This window comes from Thunnus thynnus, chromosome 14, assembly GCF_963924715.1.
Source record: "Thunnus thynnus chromosome 14, fThuThy2.1, whole genome shotgun sequence".
Classification (NCBI taxonomy): Eukaryota; Metazoa; Chordata; class Actinopteri; order Scombriformes; family Scombridae; genus Thunnus; species Thunnus thynnus.
The window spans coordinates 31,855,231-31,868,422 of record NC_089530.1 but is presented as its reverse complement, the minus strand read 5'-3'; the positions used below and the strand labels follow the sequence as shown (position 1 = coordinate 31,868,422).

General features: G+C 40.5%; 1 protein-coding gene across 4 annotated transcripts in view; it reads left to right on the top strand.

The window, feature by feature from the left end:
* Positions 1–13,192, top strand: part of psda (pleckstrin and Sec7 domain containing a) — an 89,312-nt gene that overhangs the window by 5,084 nt on the left and 71,036 nt on the right. Inside the window, exon 1 of one of the 4 annotated variants that reach the window (XM_067611016.1) lies at positions 1,760–2,026. The exons of 2 other annotated variants lie outside the window; for them this stretch is intronic. The gene's annotated coding sequence lies outside the window, so the exon portion shown is untranslated. Of the gene's footprint in view, positions 1–1,759; positions 2,027–13,192 lie in introns of those variants that run through there. One more of the 4 variants, XM_067611015.1, reaches the window with a different exon arrangement.

Below are 13,192 nucleotides of genomic sequence, written 5' to 3'. Positions count from 1 at the left end.
ATCGTGACAGGTTCAACTCAACAACTGGATCAACATCTGTTATTGATACCAAGTGCATGAACACAAAACCTAACAAGTCCCCGAAAATAAAAACAAACAAATAATACTGATAATACAAAGATGACCAGATATTATAATGATTTAATAACAATGATAATAATAATAATGCCAGCTAGTTATCACTGCTGATATTCCTCACAGACAGGATGTAAGAGTGAGATTCAAACAAGAACGTTGGTTTTCTGCGAAGTTTCCTGAAATCCAACTATTAGTTCTAAAATATAATTTAATTACTTCTGGATTTCATTAATTGAACAGTGTCTGTATGTTAAACAGTTTAAACTCTGTAAACAGAAGTTCAGACACTTTAAATGCAGCTCAGAGTCTCTTAAATTCTACAAACATTCATACTTTAAGAAGAGCAAGAACTTTGTGTTCACAGTTAAACTGAACATAATAAGAGCTGCATCTCTATATAATATATAGAAAGTGTCCAGAGAAGGTGGAGTCTGCTGCTCTCTGCTGTTTCCTCTGAAAACCACGATTGTCACGGGAATGGCGGTGATGGAAACGGTCGGTGGCGTTAAAGTAAGACTGGTGTAACAGCGGCGTGTCTCTCCGCTGAGCCGCTGGACGAGTTTATCTGGCGACAGACTCAGAAAGTTCTGTGATAATAATGATGACAGACTCGTTAGAAATGTGTTTCTTCATGTAAAATAGATATAATGTCATTTTAGAGGGCGGAGTCTTTCTGTCATGATCTTAGTTTTATGTTTTTAAAATGTTTGTGTCGTTCAAATCATAGTTTTATCAAAACTTAAACTTGAGGTGAAAGAATACAGAAACAACAAAGTTGTAGACAAGTAGACAAGCTCCCGCCGTGTCCGTGGGTCACATGACCTTCACCCTGCAGGTCGTAGCGGTCTGTCGAGAGTCTCCCGTCCTGACAGACAGTAGAAACCTGAACAATCACCTGAAGATACAAACACGCTGCAGGATAACAGGCTGGATTTGGTCACCACGTTAGAGCTGCAGCCATTAAATTATATAAATTATATATATTATATTTAATTAATTGCCAACTACTTTGATAATCGATTCATTGTTTTGAGTCATTTTTTTTATTGCAGCTTGTTAAATGTGAATATAATATAATATAATAATATATGTGACAGTAAACTGAAGATCTTTGTGTTGTGGACAAAACATTTGATGACGTCATCTTTGGGAAACATTTATCTACTTTTTTCACCATTTTCTGACTTTATAAACTAAACAACTAATCAATCAATTCAGAAATTGATAATGAAAAATAATGATTAGTTACAGCCCATTCATATTGTAGTGCTTTGTGACATCACTGTTGGGGGTGTGGTCAAAGGATCAGTCTGTAACACTGTGTGTTGTCCTGATACTGGACAGGTCTGACACCCCCCCCCCCCCCCCCCCCCCCACCTCCCCCCCCACCTCCTCCTCCTCCTCCTCCTCCTCCCCTCATGAGCTGTCATCCTGCCATCTGTCACTGCTGCTCCACCATTGGCTGCAGGAGCAAAGTCTGCAGGCAGCAGAGGACGTGATTGGCTGGCAGGCTGCCTAGAAGAAAGGGGCGGGGACAGCAGCTGATTGATAGAGATTGGAGGAGGGGTGAGGAGGAAGAGGAGGAGCTGGAGGAGGAAGAGAAGGAGAGGTGAGGAGGAGGAGGAGGGGGAAGAGGATGAACTGGAGGAGGAAGAGAAGGAGGGGTGTGGAGGAGGAAGAGGAGGAGCTACAGGAAGAAGAGGAGGAACTGGAGGAGGAGGAATAGAAGGAGGGGTGAGGAGGAGGAAGAGGAGGAGCTGGAGGAGGAAGAGGAGAAGCTGAGTGGAGGCAGACGTAAATCCACAATGAGCCGGCTCTGCTGCAGACAACAAGTGTTGAGAGAGTGAGCGGAGGGCGAGCGAGGATAAGCCAGCAGAGAGAGAGAGAGAAGAGGAGGTTACCACGGCAACTCAAGGGACGACGTCGCCGCAGCGGCGAGGACACACAGGTAAGGTTACAGCTGCTCTGTGTGTGTGTGTGTGTGTGTCGGCACATGTGTCTGGATAAGTGTGCTTTTATAAGTGTGTGTGTTGGTGGATTGAGCAGTGCATGCTGGGAGGTGGGGGGGGGTGGGGGGGGGGAATCCTATTAGCAGAGTCCAAGAAAAGTAGGACTAACTGCTTATCAGTCTGACAGACTGAAGCTCTGCATTTACAACACACACAGGTGAGTGAACCAGTGTGTGTGTGTGTGTGGCTGTAAACTGAGTTCAGAGTCGAGACGAGCTGCGTTCACTTCGTTAGTTAAACTTTATTCATTTGTCAGAACTGATTTTTTTCATCCTCAATTAACATTTTTGTCTATAAAACATCAAAAAGTAGTAAAAAATTCCCCGTAGTAAGTTCATATTTACAGATGTCTTTTATTGTCTGATCAACAGTCCAAAGATATTTAGTTGTTGATATTCAGTCTGTCATGTATGACACAGAAAAGCATTAAACCATCACATCTGAGAGGATGCAGGCAGTGAATATTTGACTTTTTTACTGAAAGATTCCTTCCAAACATGTTTTAAGACAGACAGAAATACTCTAGAAGTACTTTTTACCACTTTAAAATCCTTTAAATGACATCTTCTCCCTCCTTAAAAACACTGAGTCTGTAAATATATTTAATTTTTACAGTTTTCCTGCTGAACACCAGAAGTTTCCTGCTTCTCGTTCATCTCACCGTTTCTTACTGGAGGCTTCAAGTTTACACATCATATGTGTAATATGTGATATGTGATCGTATTGCTGAGTCATCAAGGACACTTTCATGTTTTTGAGTTGAGAAATGTTAAAGAAAACTTTAACATGATGACTAAGAGGAAACTACTTCCTGTCAGCGGGTCCTCCGGTCCGCCACTGACTGATGCTCATGGCGTCTTAAAGTGTCGCATGAAGGTTAATATGTGAGGGAACGGATGGTTGGAGCAGCTCTGAACATCTGATAATGACGTAGATGACTTTACACTGCAGTTATTTGAAAGCCTGCTGAATCTCATACAGATGCTAACCGCTGTGTGCCGATAACAAAGAGTCGTTATTTTACGGCCTGAGGAGGAAAACGGTCAAAAGCCAAAAAGGTTGGAAACCACTGGTTTCATCTTTAACAATGTGTTGTATTTTAAAAGCTTGTTATATTATCCATTGTGTCAAATCTTCATCTGAAAAGTAACTAAAGCTGTCAAATAAATGTAGTGGAGTAGAAAGTACAATATTTCCCTCTGAAATGTAGAAAGTAGCATCACATGGAAATACTCCAGTAAAGTACAAGTACCTCAAACTGTACTTCACAGTAATTTAGTAAATGTACTTAGTTACGTTCCACCACTGTGTATGAGGAGCTTTTAACGCCAGCCTGCTCTGTGATCTGTTGAATAAATCAGCTTTATGAATGAAGACACTGCTGCTGATGACCTCTGACCTTTTCCTGTCTGCTGTAATGAAGGTTTAATCAGACAACATGAGTCTGCTGCTAACTGGTGTCAGTGTCATGATGTCACCACATTATATACTATACAAGATTTTAAAAATATAAAGTAAAGTCGACTAAACATAACTGGCTGTAACCAGCTTCATCATCAGATATTATCATAGTTTATTCTGCTATTGTTTCATCAATATGCATCTAAATCTGCCTCCGACTTCCCAAAACTATTTAACATATTTAATAAAGACTGAAGATCCTCCCAGAAACTCCTTCCTGTAAACCAAAATAAACAGTCAACTTAAATCATGTGGAATAAAAAGCAAATGACAACGATGTGGATCAGTGATCAGTGATTGGTCGTTAGGTCACGATCTGGCTGCTGATTGGTCGACTGAAGGTGCTGCTGAGCCACAGACACATTATTGACTCATTCACTGAGAAATATGGTCGCCGCCTGTAAAGGAGACAAGTTCAACTCTGCTGTCTGTTCTGTCTGTTCTGTTCTGTTCTGTTCTGTCTGTTCTGTTCTGTCTGTTCTGTCTGTTCTGTTCTGTCTGTTCTGTTCTGTTCTGTTTGTTCTGTTTGTTCTGTTTGTTCTGTTCTGTTTGTTCTGTTCTGTTCTGTTCTGTTCTGTTCTGTTCTGTTCTGTTCTGTCTGTTCTGTTCTGTTTGTTCTGTTCTGTTCTGTTCTGTTCTGTTCTGTTCTGTTCTGTCTGTTCTGTTCTGTCTGTTCTGTCTGTTCTGTTCTGTTCTGTTTGTTCTGTTCTGTCTGTTCTGTTCTGTTCTGTTCTGTTTGTTCTGTTTGTTCTGTTCTGTTTGTTCTGTTCTGTTCTGTTCTGTTCTGTTCTGTTCTGTTCTGTTCTGTCTGTTCTGTCTGTTCTGTTCTGTCTGTTCTGTCTGTTCTGTTCTGTTCTATTCTGTTCTGTCTGTTCTGTTCTGTTCTGTCTGTTCTGTTCTGTCTGTTCTGTCTGTTCTGTTCTGTTCTGTTCTGTTCTGTTCTGTCTGTTCTGTTTGTTCTGTTCTGTCTGTTCTGTTCTGTCTGTTCTGTTCTGTCTGTTCTGTTCTGTCTGTTCTGTCTGTTCTGTTCTGTTCTGTCTGTTCTGTTCTGTCTGTTCTGTTCTGTTCTGTTCTGTTCTGTTCTGTCTGTTCTGTTTGTTCTGTTCTGTTCTGTCTGTTCTGTTCTGTCTGTTCTGTTCTGTCTGTTCTGTTCTGTCTGTTCTGTTCTGTCTGTTCTGTCTGTTCTGTTCTGTTCTGTTCTGTTCTGTTCTGTTCTGTCTGTTCTGTCTGTTCTGTTCTGTTCTGTCTGTTCTGTTCTGTTCTGTTCTGTTCTGTTCTGTTCTGTTCTGTTCTTTCTGTTCTGTTCTGTTCTGTTCTGTTCTGTTCTGTCTGTTCTGTTCTGTCTGTTCTGTCTGTTCTGTTCTGTTCTGTTCTGTCTGTTCTGTCTGTTCTGTTCTGTCTGTTCTGTTCTGTTCTGTCTGTTCTGTTCTGTTTGTTCTGTTCTGTTCTGTCTGTTCTGTTCTGTCTGTTCTGTCTGTTCTGTCTGTTCTGTTCTGTTCTGTCTGTTCTGTCTGTTCTGTTCTGTTCTGTCTGTTCTGTTCTGTTCTTTCTGTTCTGTCTGTTCTGTCTGTTCTGTCTGTTCTGTTCTGTCTGTTCTGTTCTGTTCTTTCTGTTCTGTTCTGTCTGTTCTGTTCTGTCTGTTCTGTCTGTTCTGTTCTGTTCTGTTCTGTCTGTTCTGTCTGTTCTGTTCTGTTCTGTTCTGTCTGTTCTGTTCTTTCTGATCTGTTCTGTCTGTTCTGTTCTGTTCTGTTCTGTCTGTTCTGTTCTGTCTGTTCTGTCTGTTCTGTTCTGTTCTGTTCTGTCTGTTCTGTTCTGTTCTGTCTGTTCTGTTCTGTCTGTTCTGTTCTGTCTGTTCTGTCTGTTCTGTTCTGTTTGTTCTGTCTGTTCTGTTCTGTCTGTTCTGTTCTGTTCTGTTCTGTCTGTTCTGTTCTGTTTGTTCTGTCTGTTCTGTCTGTTCTGTTCTGTTCTGTCTGTTCTGTTCTGTCTGTTCTGTCTGTTCTGTCTGTTCTGTTCTGTTCTGTTCTGTCTGTTCTGTTCTGTCTGTTCTGTTCTGTCTGTTCTGTCTGTTCTGTTCTGTTTGTTCTGTCTGTTCTGTTCTGTCTGTTCTGTCTGTTCTGTCTGTTCTGTCTGTTCTGTTTTGTTCTGTTCTGTCTGTTCTGTTCTGTCTGTTCTGTTCTGTCTGTTCTGTCTGTTCTGTTCTGTCTGTTCTGTTCTGTCTGTTCTGTTCTGTTCTGTCTATTCTGTTCTGTTCTGTTCTGTCTGTTCTGTTCTGTCTGTTCTGTTCTGTCTGTTCTGTCTGTTCTGTTCTGTCTATTCTGTTCTGTCTGTTCTGTCTGTTCTGTTTTGTTCTGTTCTGTTCTGTCTGTTCTGTTTGTTCTGTCTGTTGTAAGTTATTTAAACAGGTAATAAACATACAAATAAATTTCATTATTCCATGATGAAAAGCTACGCAGACGTGTTTGTAAGCTGTTGATCGTAGTTCTAATAAAGAAAGAATCAGAGTCTGAAGGTCAGAAAAAATCATAAATTGCAATCGATGCGTCTGTAATTTTTATTTTATTTTTGACTATTGATTGATGTTTCTAACTCCTGGTGTGGGTTTGATCAACGCTGTGTGTTTGCAGCTGCACATCATAACCTTTCTGGCTTCAGCTTCTTAAATGTGATGATTTGCTGTTTCTCTTTGTCATATATGACAATAAACTGAGCAACAAAACAAGACACTCTGAAGACATTTCTCTTTACTTTTTAACACTGCATCGAGGGAATAATCAGCAGATTAATCAATAATGAAAATAATAGTTGCGGCCTGAGCTGAAACCATCCACTGATTGGTGGACAGTAGAGCTCCAGCTAGTGGTGGTGAAAGGAGGCAGCTGTTAGACTAAGCAGCTTCATGTTGTCTCCACCAGCATCAGAAACCCAGACTGACCAATCACAGAGCTTGTTGTCTCCATGCTGCGACGTGTGCTTACTTGTTGGAGATGCATGTCAGCGGCTGTAAAGCTTCAGTGTTGTTTCAGTGTTTGTGTCGCAGACTCAGATCCTCTTTTCATCTCCCGTCCCGTCGTTCTCTGGAGGTTTACTGACGTCACTGCTCAGGATTTCTGGGTAATGAGTGTTCAGAGGTCCGACATGCAGCTGTAGATGTGTAAACTGTGGTCACACGTGTCTCTGAAGAAGTTCACTTTTATAAAAGCTGATTTTATTGAACGTGTTTGATCAGTCAGTAAGTGTGTTATAGTTGTTTTCCAGCTGCTAAATACAATCCAGACATTTATTTAATAGCACATTATGGCTTTATCTCATGACAGTGAGATAATAATTCATGGATTCTGTTCTCAATCTTTGGAGAAACTAACAATCTGCAAACATTGTCTTTTCAGTGACGTGTGTTGAATACGTCGACTGCGTTAGGGTTAGCGAGCAGGATGCAGATCACTGGTTTCACTGCCAGTTCTTCTTATTTCAGTCTCAATGAAACTCCAGCGAAGCTCACAAGATCAAATCCTGCTGTTTTAAAGCTCGTCACATTAAAGTCTGAATAAATGCTGAGCTGACGGACTTTTAAATGGTTTGAACAGGAGAAGAACTCGTTCACTTTTTTATTATTATTGTTATTATTATATAAAAACAGTGTAAATTGATTAGTCAATCAACAGAAAATTAATCAGCAACTATTTTGATAATTGAATATTCATTTTAGTAATTTCTTAAGTAAAAAAAGTCAAATATTTGCTGGTTTCAGCTTCTCAGATGTGATGATTTAATACTTTTCTGTGTCACACATGACAGTAAACTGAATATCTGGGTTTTGGACTGTTGATCAGACAAGAAAAGATATTTGAGGATGTAAATATGAACTCTTCTAAATTATAACGGATGATTTTTCATTATTTTCTGATATTTAAGAGCCAAAGTGATGAATTTATGGAGAAAAGACTCATCAGATTAACTGATGATAAATATAATCATAGTCACAGCTCTAGTAGTGATAATCGGTATCAGTATCCTGATGTCAGTGAGTTCTTCTGAATAAATAAAGTTTAACTGAACGCAGCTCTTCTTCACTGAGTTTTATCTGATGTTGAACTCTGAACTCAGTTTATTTCACTCATTCACACTGATGTTGTTAAAATGTCAGTGTGTTGATTAATGAGCTCCGTCCCCTAAAAATAAGTAAATAATTAAATTAAAGATGTTAAAATTCATGGATAATCAGGCTCTACTTGTTAGCTTGTTCACAACAGTTTGTTATTAGTGAACTCAACATTCCTGGTTGGAGTCAAACATGGATCTTTGTGCCCGGCGTCTTTATTATTGGTCAACGTGTGTAGATGATGGATCGAAGGCCAGAAGTCCGTCAGAAGCTTGAAGACCGCAGCTGTCATCGTCGTAAACGGATTGAAATTCAAACCTGAGGTTGTCTTACTGCTGCTATTGTGTTTCTGTGCTCGCCGCAGCTCTCAGCAGCTCTCTGTTTAACATTCAGAGTGTTAAAGCAAGAAGTTCACATCATCCAACAAACCGTTCAATCATTATCAGAGACAGATGTTCAGATCTCTTCATCATTTTAAACATATGCAGAAATATGAGTGAATATAAAATGTCTGAGGTGAAAAAGCTGATAGTTGAAACTATAAAATATATTCTGGGATGGATCATTCAGACACAGATTCACAGACTTCCTGTATTTCGGGGTTGGGGGACTTTATCCTGCCTCTGAACTGTCAGAGATCAGGACTGTCCTGGATCTTATCTACAGCACCCGTGTGTGTGTGTGTGTGTGTGTGTTTGTGTGTGTGTGTGTGTGTGTGTGTGTGTGTGTGTGTGTGTGTGTGTTTGTGTGTGTGTGTGTGTGTGTGTGTGTGTTTGTGTGTGTGTGTGTGTGTGTGTGTGTGTTTGTGTGTGTGTGTGTGTGTGTGTGTGTGTGTGAGTGATTTCCTGCAGCCTCATGTGTTTTCATGTGACTTTAGACCTGCCTTATGATCTAAACCTCCATCTAGACCTCCATCAGTCCCGCCAAACACCACAGCTGTTTCTTCTGCTGCTTTACTTTATTAACTGTAAAATCTGGAAAACAGAAAACACAGAAAAACGTCCAGCAAAGAGTGAAAACAAACAACAACAACAGTGTCGGGTACACTGCTGCACACACACTGAGCAAAATATTGAATCAAGACAGTTTGTTGACTTTAAGGCATGAAAAGTTCCTCCTATGGCTGCTGGAGTTTTCCCACCTGAACACCCTCCAAGCTGCTTTTCGTCATCTATTAATAGAGGAATCAAACTCACATGTGTCACTTGGCGCCTGCCCGCCCGCAGGTTTCTGCCGCCATGTTGGATGATGGCCAAGGACATTTAAAAAGGGTCATTACCATGGCAGATAAGGACGCAGTACCAAAAGAGCAAACCTTTATTATTTAAACACTCACAGATAAATAAAAGTAAAAACCAAAATAAAGAGTCTTAGTGAGGTATTGTTCCATCTCAAGTCTCCAGAACAGCTTCAGTGTCCTTCTTGTAAGTTCTTTAAGAGGTTGTTGAGCTCAGTGAGGAAGTCCAAGGTAATGATTAGTAAGCTCTAGTGTTCACTGAAGTTATTCTAAGAGCTTTAGCATGTTAGCAAGGGAAGGTTTTAGTCTCCAAGTCTGTGGAACCCTACTAGATGAATGAATAAACATCCTACCAAAAGATTTTCCCTCATTTGGTGTTTTTGATGATGATGATGGTGTCGAGTTCTGCTGAACACTTTGCACCAAAATCTCCTATAGGTCAAGTTAAAGGTCCCTGAAATCCCCCAACTACCCTCTAGAACCTCTAAAAAAACCACTAAAACCTTTTTATGGATCCCTAGAACCTTCACAGTGGCCTTCAGAACTTCCTAATAAACTCTTCAGTGATCAGTAGAACCACTTTAAAGACCCCTAGTACATATTAAAGGTCTCCTTAGACATCCTCAGTGACCACTAGAACCTCCTAAAGGACTCACTGGCCCTGATGATCAAACAACCTCTTAAAGAAGTTTGAGTTTATTAGCATTCATGCTCACAGTTAACAACTGAAATATATCTATACATGATTGTACATAATAAAATTAAAGCTACAAGCAGTGATGAACGGGCCCTCGCGTGCATCACAGGCAGCGGCAGCTGTGGTTTCACTATCGGAGGTCTTTTGACGCGGCTCTGAATTGTCCGGATTATTGGACACTGTCTGCAAGGGTAAAATATTATTTCCTGTGTGCAGTACGTGGCGCTGGAGATGACTTATTACAAATTGTGTATACATTTGATGAACTATGTTTCATTTAGGCTTCATTTCCTGTTGCCTGTAGACAACCAGAAAGCAACTGACATGGATATACATTTTCATGAATATTGGACATTGCATGTAGGAGATAACTATCACTTCCTGTGTCCACTATGTGGCGCTAGAGAACACCCACTAAATATACGTCATGTGTAGACCACACCATGTAAATTTCATGTAAATCGGATGATGTTTGTCACATAAAGCTGACTTCTTGTTGGACTCAGGAAGTGGCTCCAAGAGGGTTTTTTTAGGTCTGGAGATGTTCCCTGAGGGCCACTGACATGGATATCCATTTCATTGAATATTGGACATTCCATGTAGGAGATAACTGTCACTTCCTGTGTTAACTATGTGGCGCTAGAGAATAGAGCTGCTTGATTATGGCAAAAATCATAATCACGATTATTTTGGTCAATATTGATATCAACATTATTTAACATAATTACTCATTGACTTTGGACACATCATGCATTTATTGAAGAAAGACTTTTCAGAGTTGTGTTAACTGCTGTCAAGCTGCAGTGTGTGATGGCTTTTATCTCTCTTAAGTCACATCTGATTGAACTCTCAGCGAATCTCTGTGTCTTAACGGACGCAAAACCAAACTTTTGCATAATATAAGTTTATATTTAAGTTGTCTTGGCAACATATCTTATAGGTCACACAATATTAGACTATTTAATATGCTATTAATTAATTTATTTATCTGGCAAATGGCATATTTCCATTATGTACATTTTGGCTGTTGATATTTTCATCTGCTGGACAACTACATGTGATACCGGCAAAAAGGTGGCATATGCTAACAAACAGTCTGCTGCAGAGAAAGCGCATCTCTGAACAGCTGGATGAAAGGAGAGATCATTACACTGGTCGTATCTAAAATAATAGCATCCAAAGTATGACTGAAACTAGAACAAAGTAGCCTGTAGATGTCTCAATAAGTTATTTTGCACTGCAGAACATTTGACTGTTTGTTAAATTCAGACACATTCACGCTGTGAGGAAGACTCTGCTCTGTCTGTCTCTCACTGCGCTGTCTGGCTGCTCTGACACACAAAACCAGAACATCACCGAGAAACAGAACGCAGCACAGTTTATCTCGATTAACTTACAGTGGTATGAAAAACTTTAAGCACCCCCGATTTCCATTATGTTCATTTATAAATCATTGGGTGTTTGGATCAGCAATTTCATTTTGATCAATCAAATAACTGATGGACAGCATTATCTCAGTAGTGAAATGAGAAAAATGTGCAATATGCATCAAAACAAAATTAGACAGGTGCATAAATTTGGGCACTCCAACAGAAAAATCACATCAATATTCAGTCGAGCCTCCTTTTGCAAAACTAACAGCCTCTAGACGCTTCCTATGGCCTCTGATGAGTGTCTGGATTCTGGATGAAGGTATTTTGGACCATTCCTCCTTAAAAAACATCTCCAGTTCACTGGAAAGGTTTGATGGTTGCCGAGCATGGACGGCGCGCTTCTAATCATCCCACAGATTTTCAATGATATTCAGGTCTGGGGACTGGGATGGCCATCCCAGAACATTGTACTGGTTCCTCTGCATGAATGTCTGAGTAGATTTTGAGCATGTTTTGGGTTGTTGTCTTGTTGAAATATCCAGCCCCGACGTAACTTCAACTTTGTGACTGACTCTTGAACATTATTCTCAAGAATCTGCTGATATTGAGTGGAATCCATGCGACCCTCAACTTTAACAAGATTCCCAGTACCGGCACTGGCCACACAGCCCCACAGCATGATGGAACCTCCTCCAAAGTTTACTGTGGGTAGCAGTCAGTGTTTTTCTTGGAATGCTGTGTTCTTTCGCCGCCATGCATAACGCTCCTTGTTATGACCAAATAACTCAATCTTTGTTTCATGAGTCCACAGGACCTTATTCCAAAATGAAGCTGGCTTGTCCAAATATGCTTCTGCACACCTGAAGCGACTCTGTTTGTGGCGTTTGTGCAGAAAAGGTTTCTTCCACATCACTCTCCCATACAGCTCCTCCCTGTGCAAAGTGCGCTGAATTGTTGAATGATGCACAGTGACACCATCTGCAGTAAGATGCTGTTGCAAACATTTGTGGCCACTAGAGCCAAGTGGGGGCAGAGCAGTGGATGGTTTATAAAAGCTGTGGAGCTTAGTTATCAAGTCCAGGATGGAATTCCCCAGGACTTTTTTTTTTAACCACCTGCTTCATATCCGGTTGGAAGTTTTTCAACATCTTAATTAGCAGAAGGTTAAATCTCCACTGAGCACCAAACCCATTTGAGGGGAGACCGATCTGATTATTTCTAGTGTGTTGAAGAGATAGTCCACTGTCTTCTGCTGCATTGCTTTCTCATTTGCCCATGGCGGATTATAAAGTGTCCCCACAACCAAAGTAGATACAAAGCTGGGAAGACTGGGACGTAGCTGTAGGCAGATACATTCCAATTCCTCTTTTTCTAAGTCAGTTCTTCTCTTGGCCTGTAAGCTTTGATGTATGTACATGGTCTTGCCCCCCTCTCTTTCCTTCACTGGAGCACCTGTCTTTCTAAACTGAAAGTATGTTCATGAAGTGACTCATCTGGAATATTTGAATGAGCCCAGGTTTCAGTAAAGCAGGTGACGTCTGCTTTTTCTGATTGCAAGAGCAGTTCTAGTTCATCTACTTTGTTAAAGGTGCAATAAATGACATTCAGCTTCACTGGATGACATCAAACAACTATTTGCTATGTAAAGATATAGTGGAGTAATGGTGACCTGAGCAGTGAATGAAATCACACTCCTCTGTGTGAGTTGTTATCCGAGCTTCTTTGTTCTTTGTTTTGGTAGCTGCTCTGGCCGTGCGTGCATGTTAGTGCATGTGAGTCCCTCTGTGTCCTCCACATCTGTTTCCAAGATGGTGGCACAAGCTTTCTCAAATTACAGCTAAGCAGTTCACTAAAATATGTTTCTGAAAACATTTGAGGTGAGATATAGGCGATGTAGTAACAGAATCTTGATCCACATTTGATCAGTACTGCCTAGTCTGACAGTTTGATCTGAGTTTCGTGAGATGTGGGTTCAGGGACCACTTTCTTTTTTTTCCAACTTTATTGAGTAAATGACACACACAATTGTTTTGGTATGAGATGTTGGTTCAATAGTGTGACATCTTGTGGCTGAATTGTGTATTGCAACTTTAAGGATCTTGCATTATAAACAGATACATTTGGCATCCATGGTTCCTGCTTACAGTGGTTGCTTTGGACCAATCCTTGGGTAAGAGTTGCCTCCCGATCTGACAGTCTTGGATGTTTAATTGGCATACATCTCTGAACGGTGTGTAT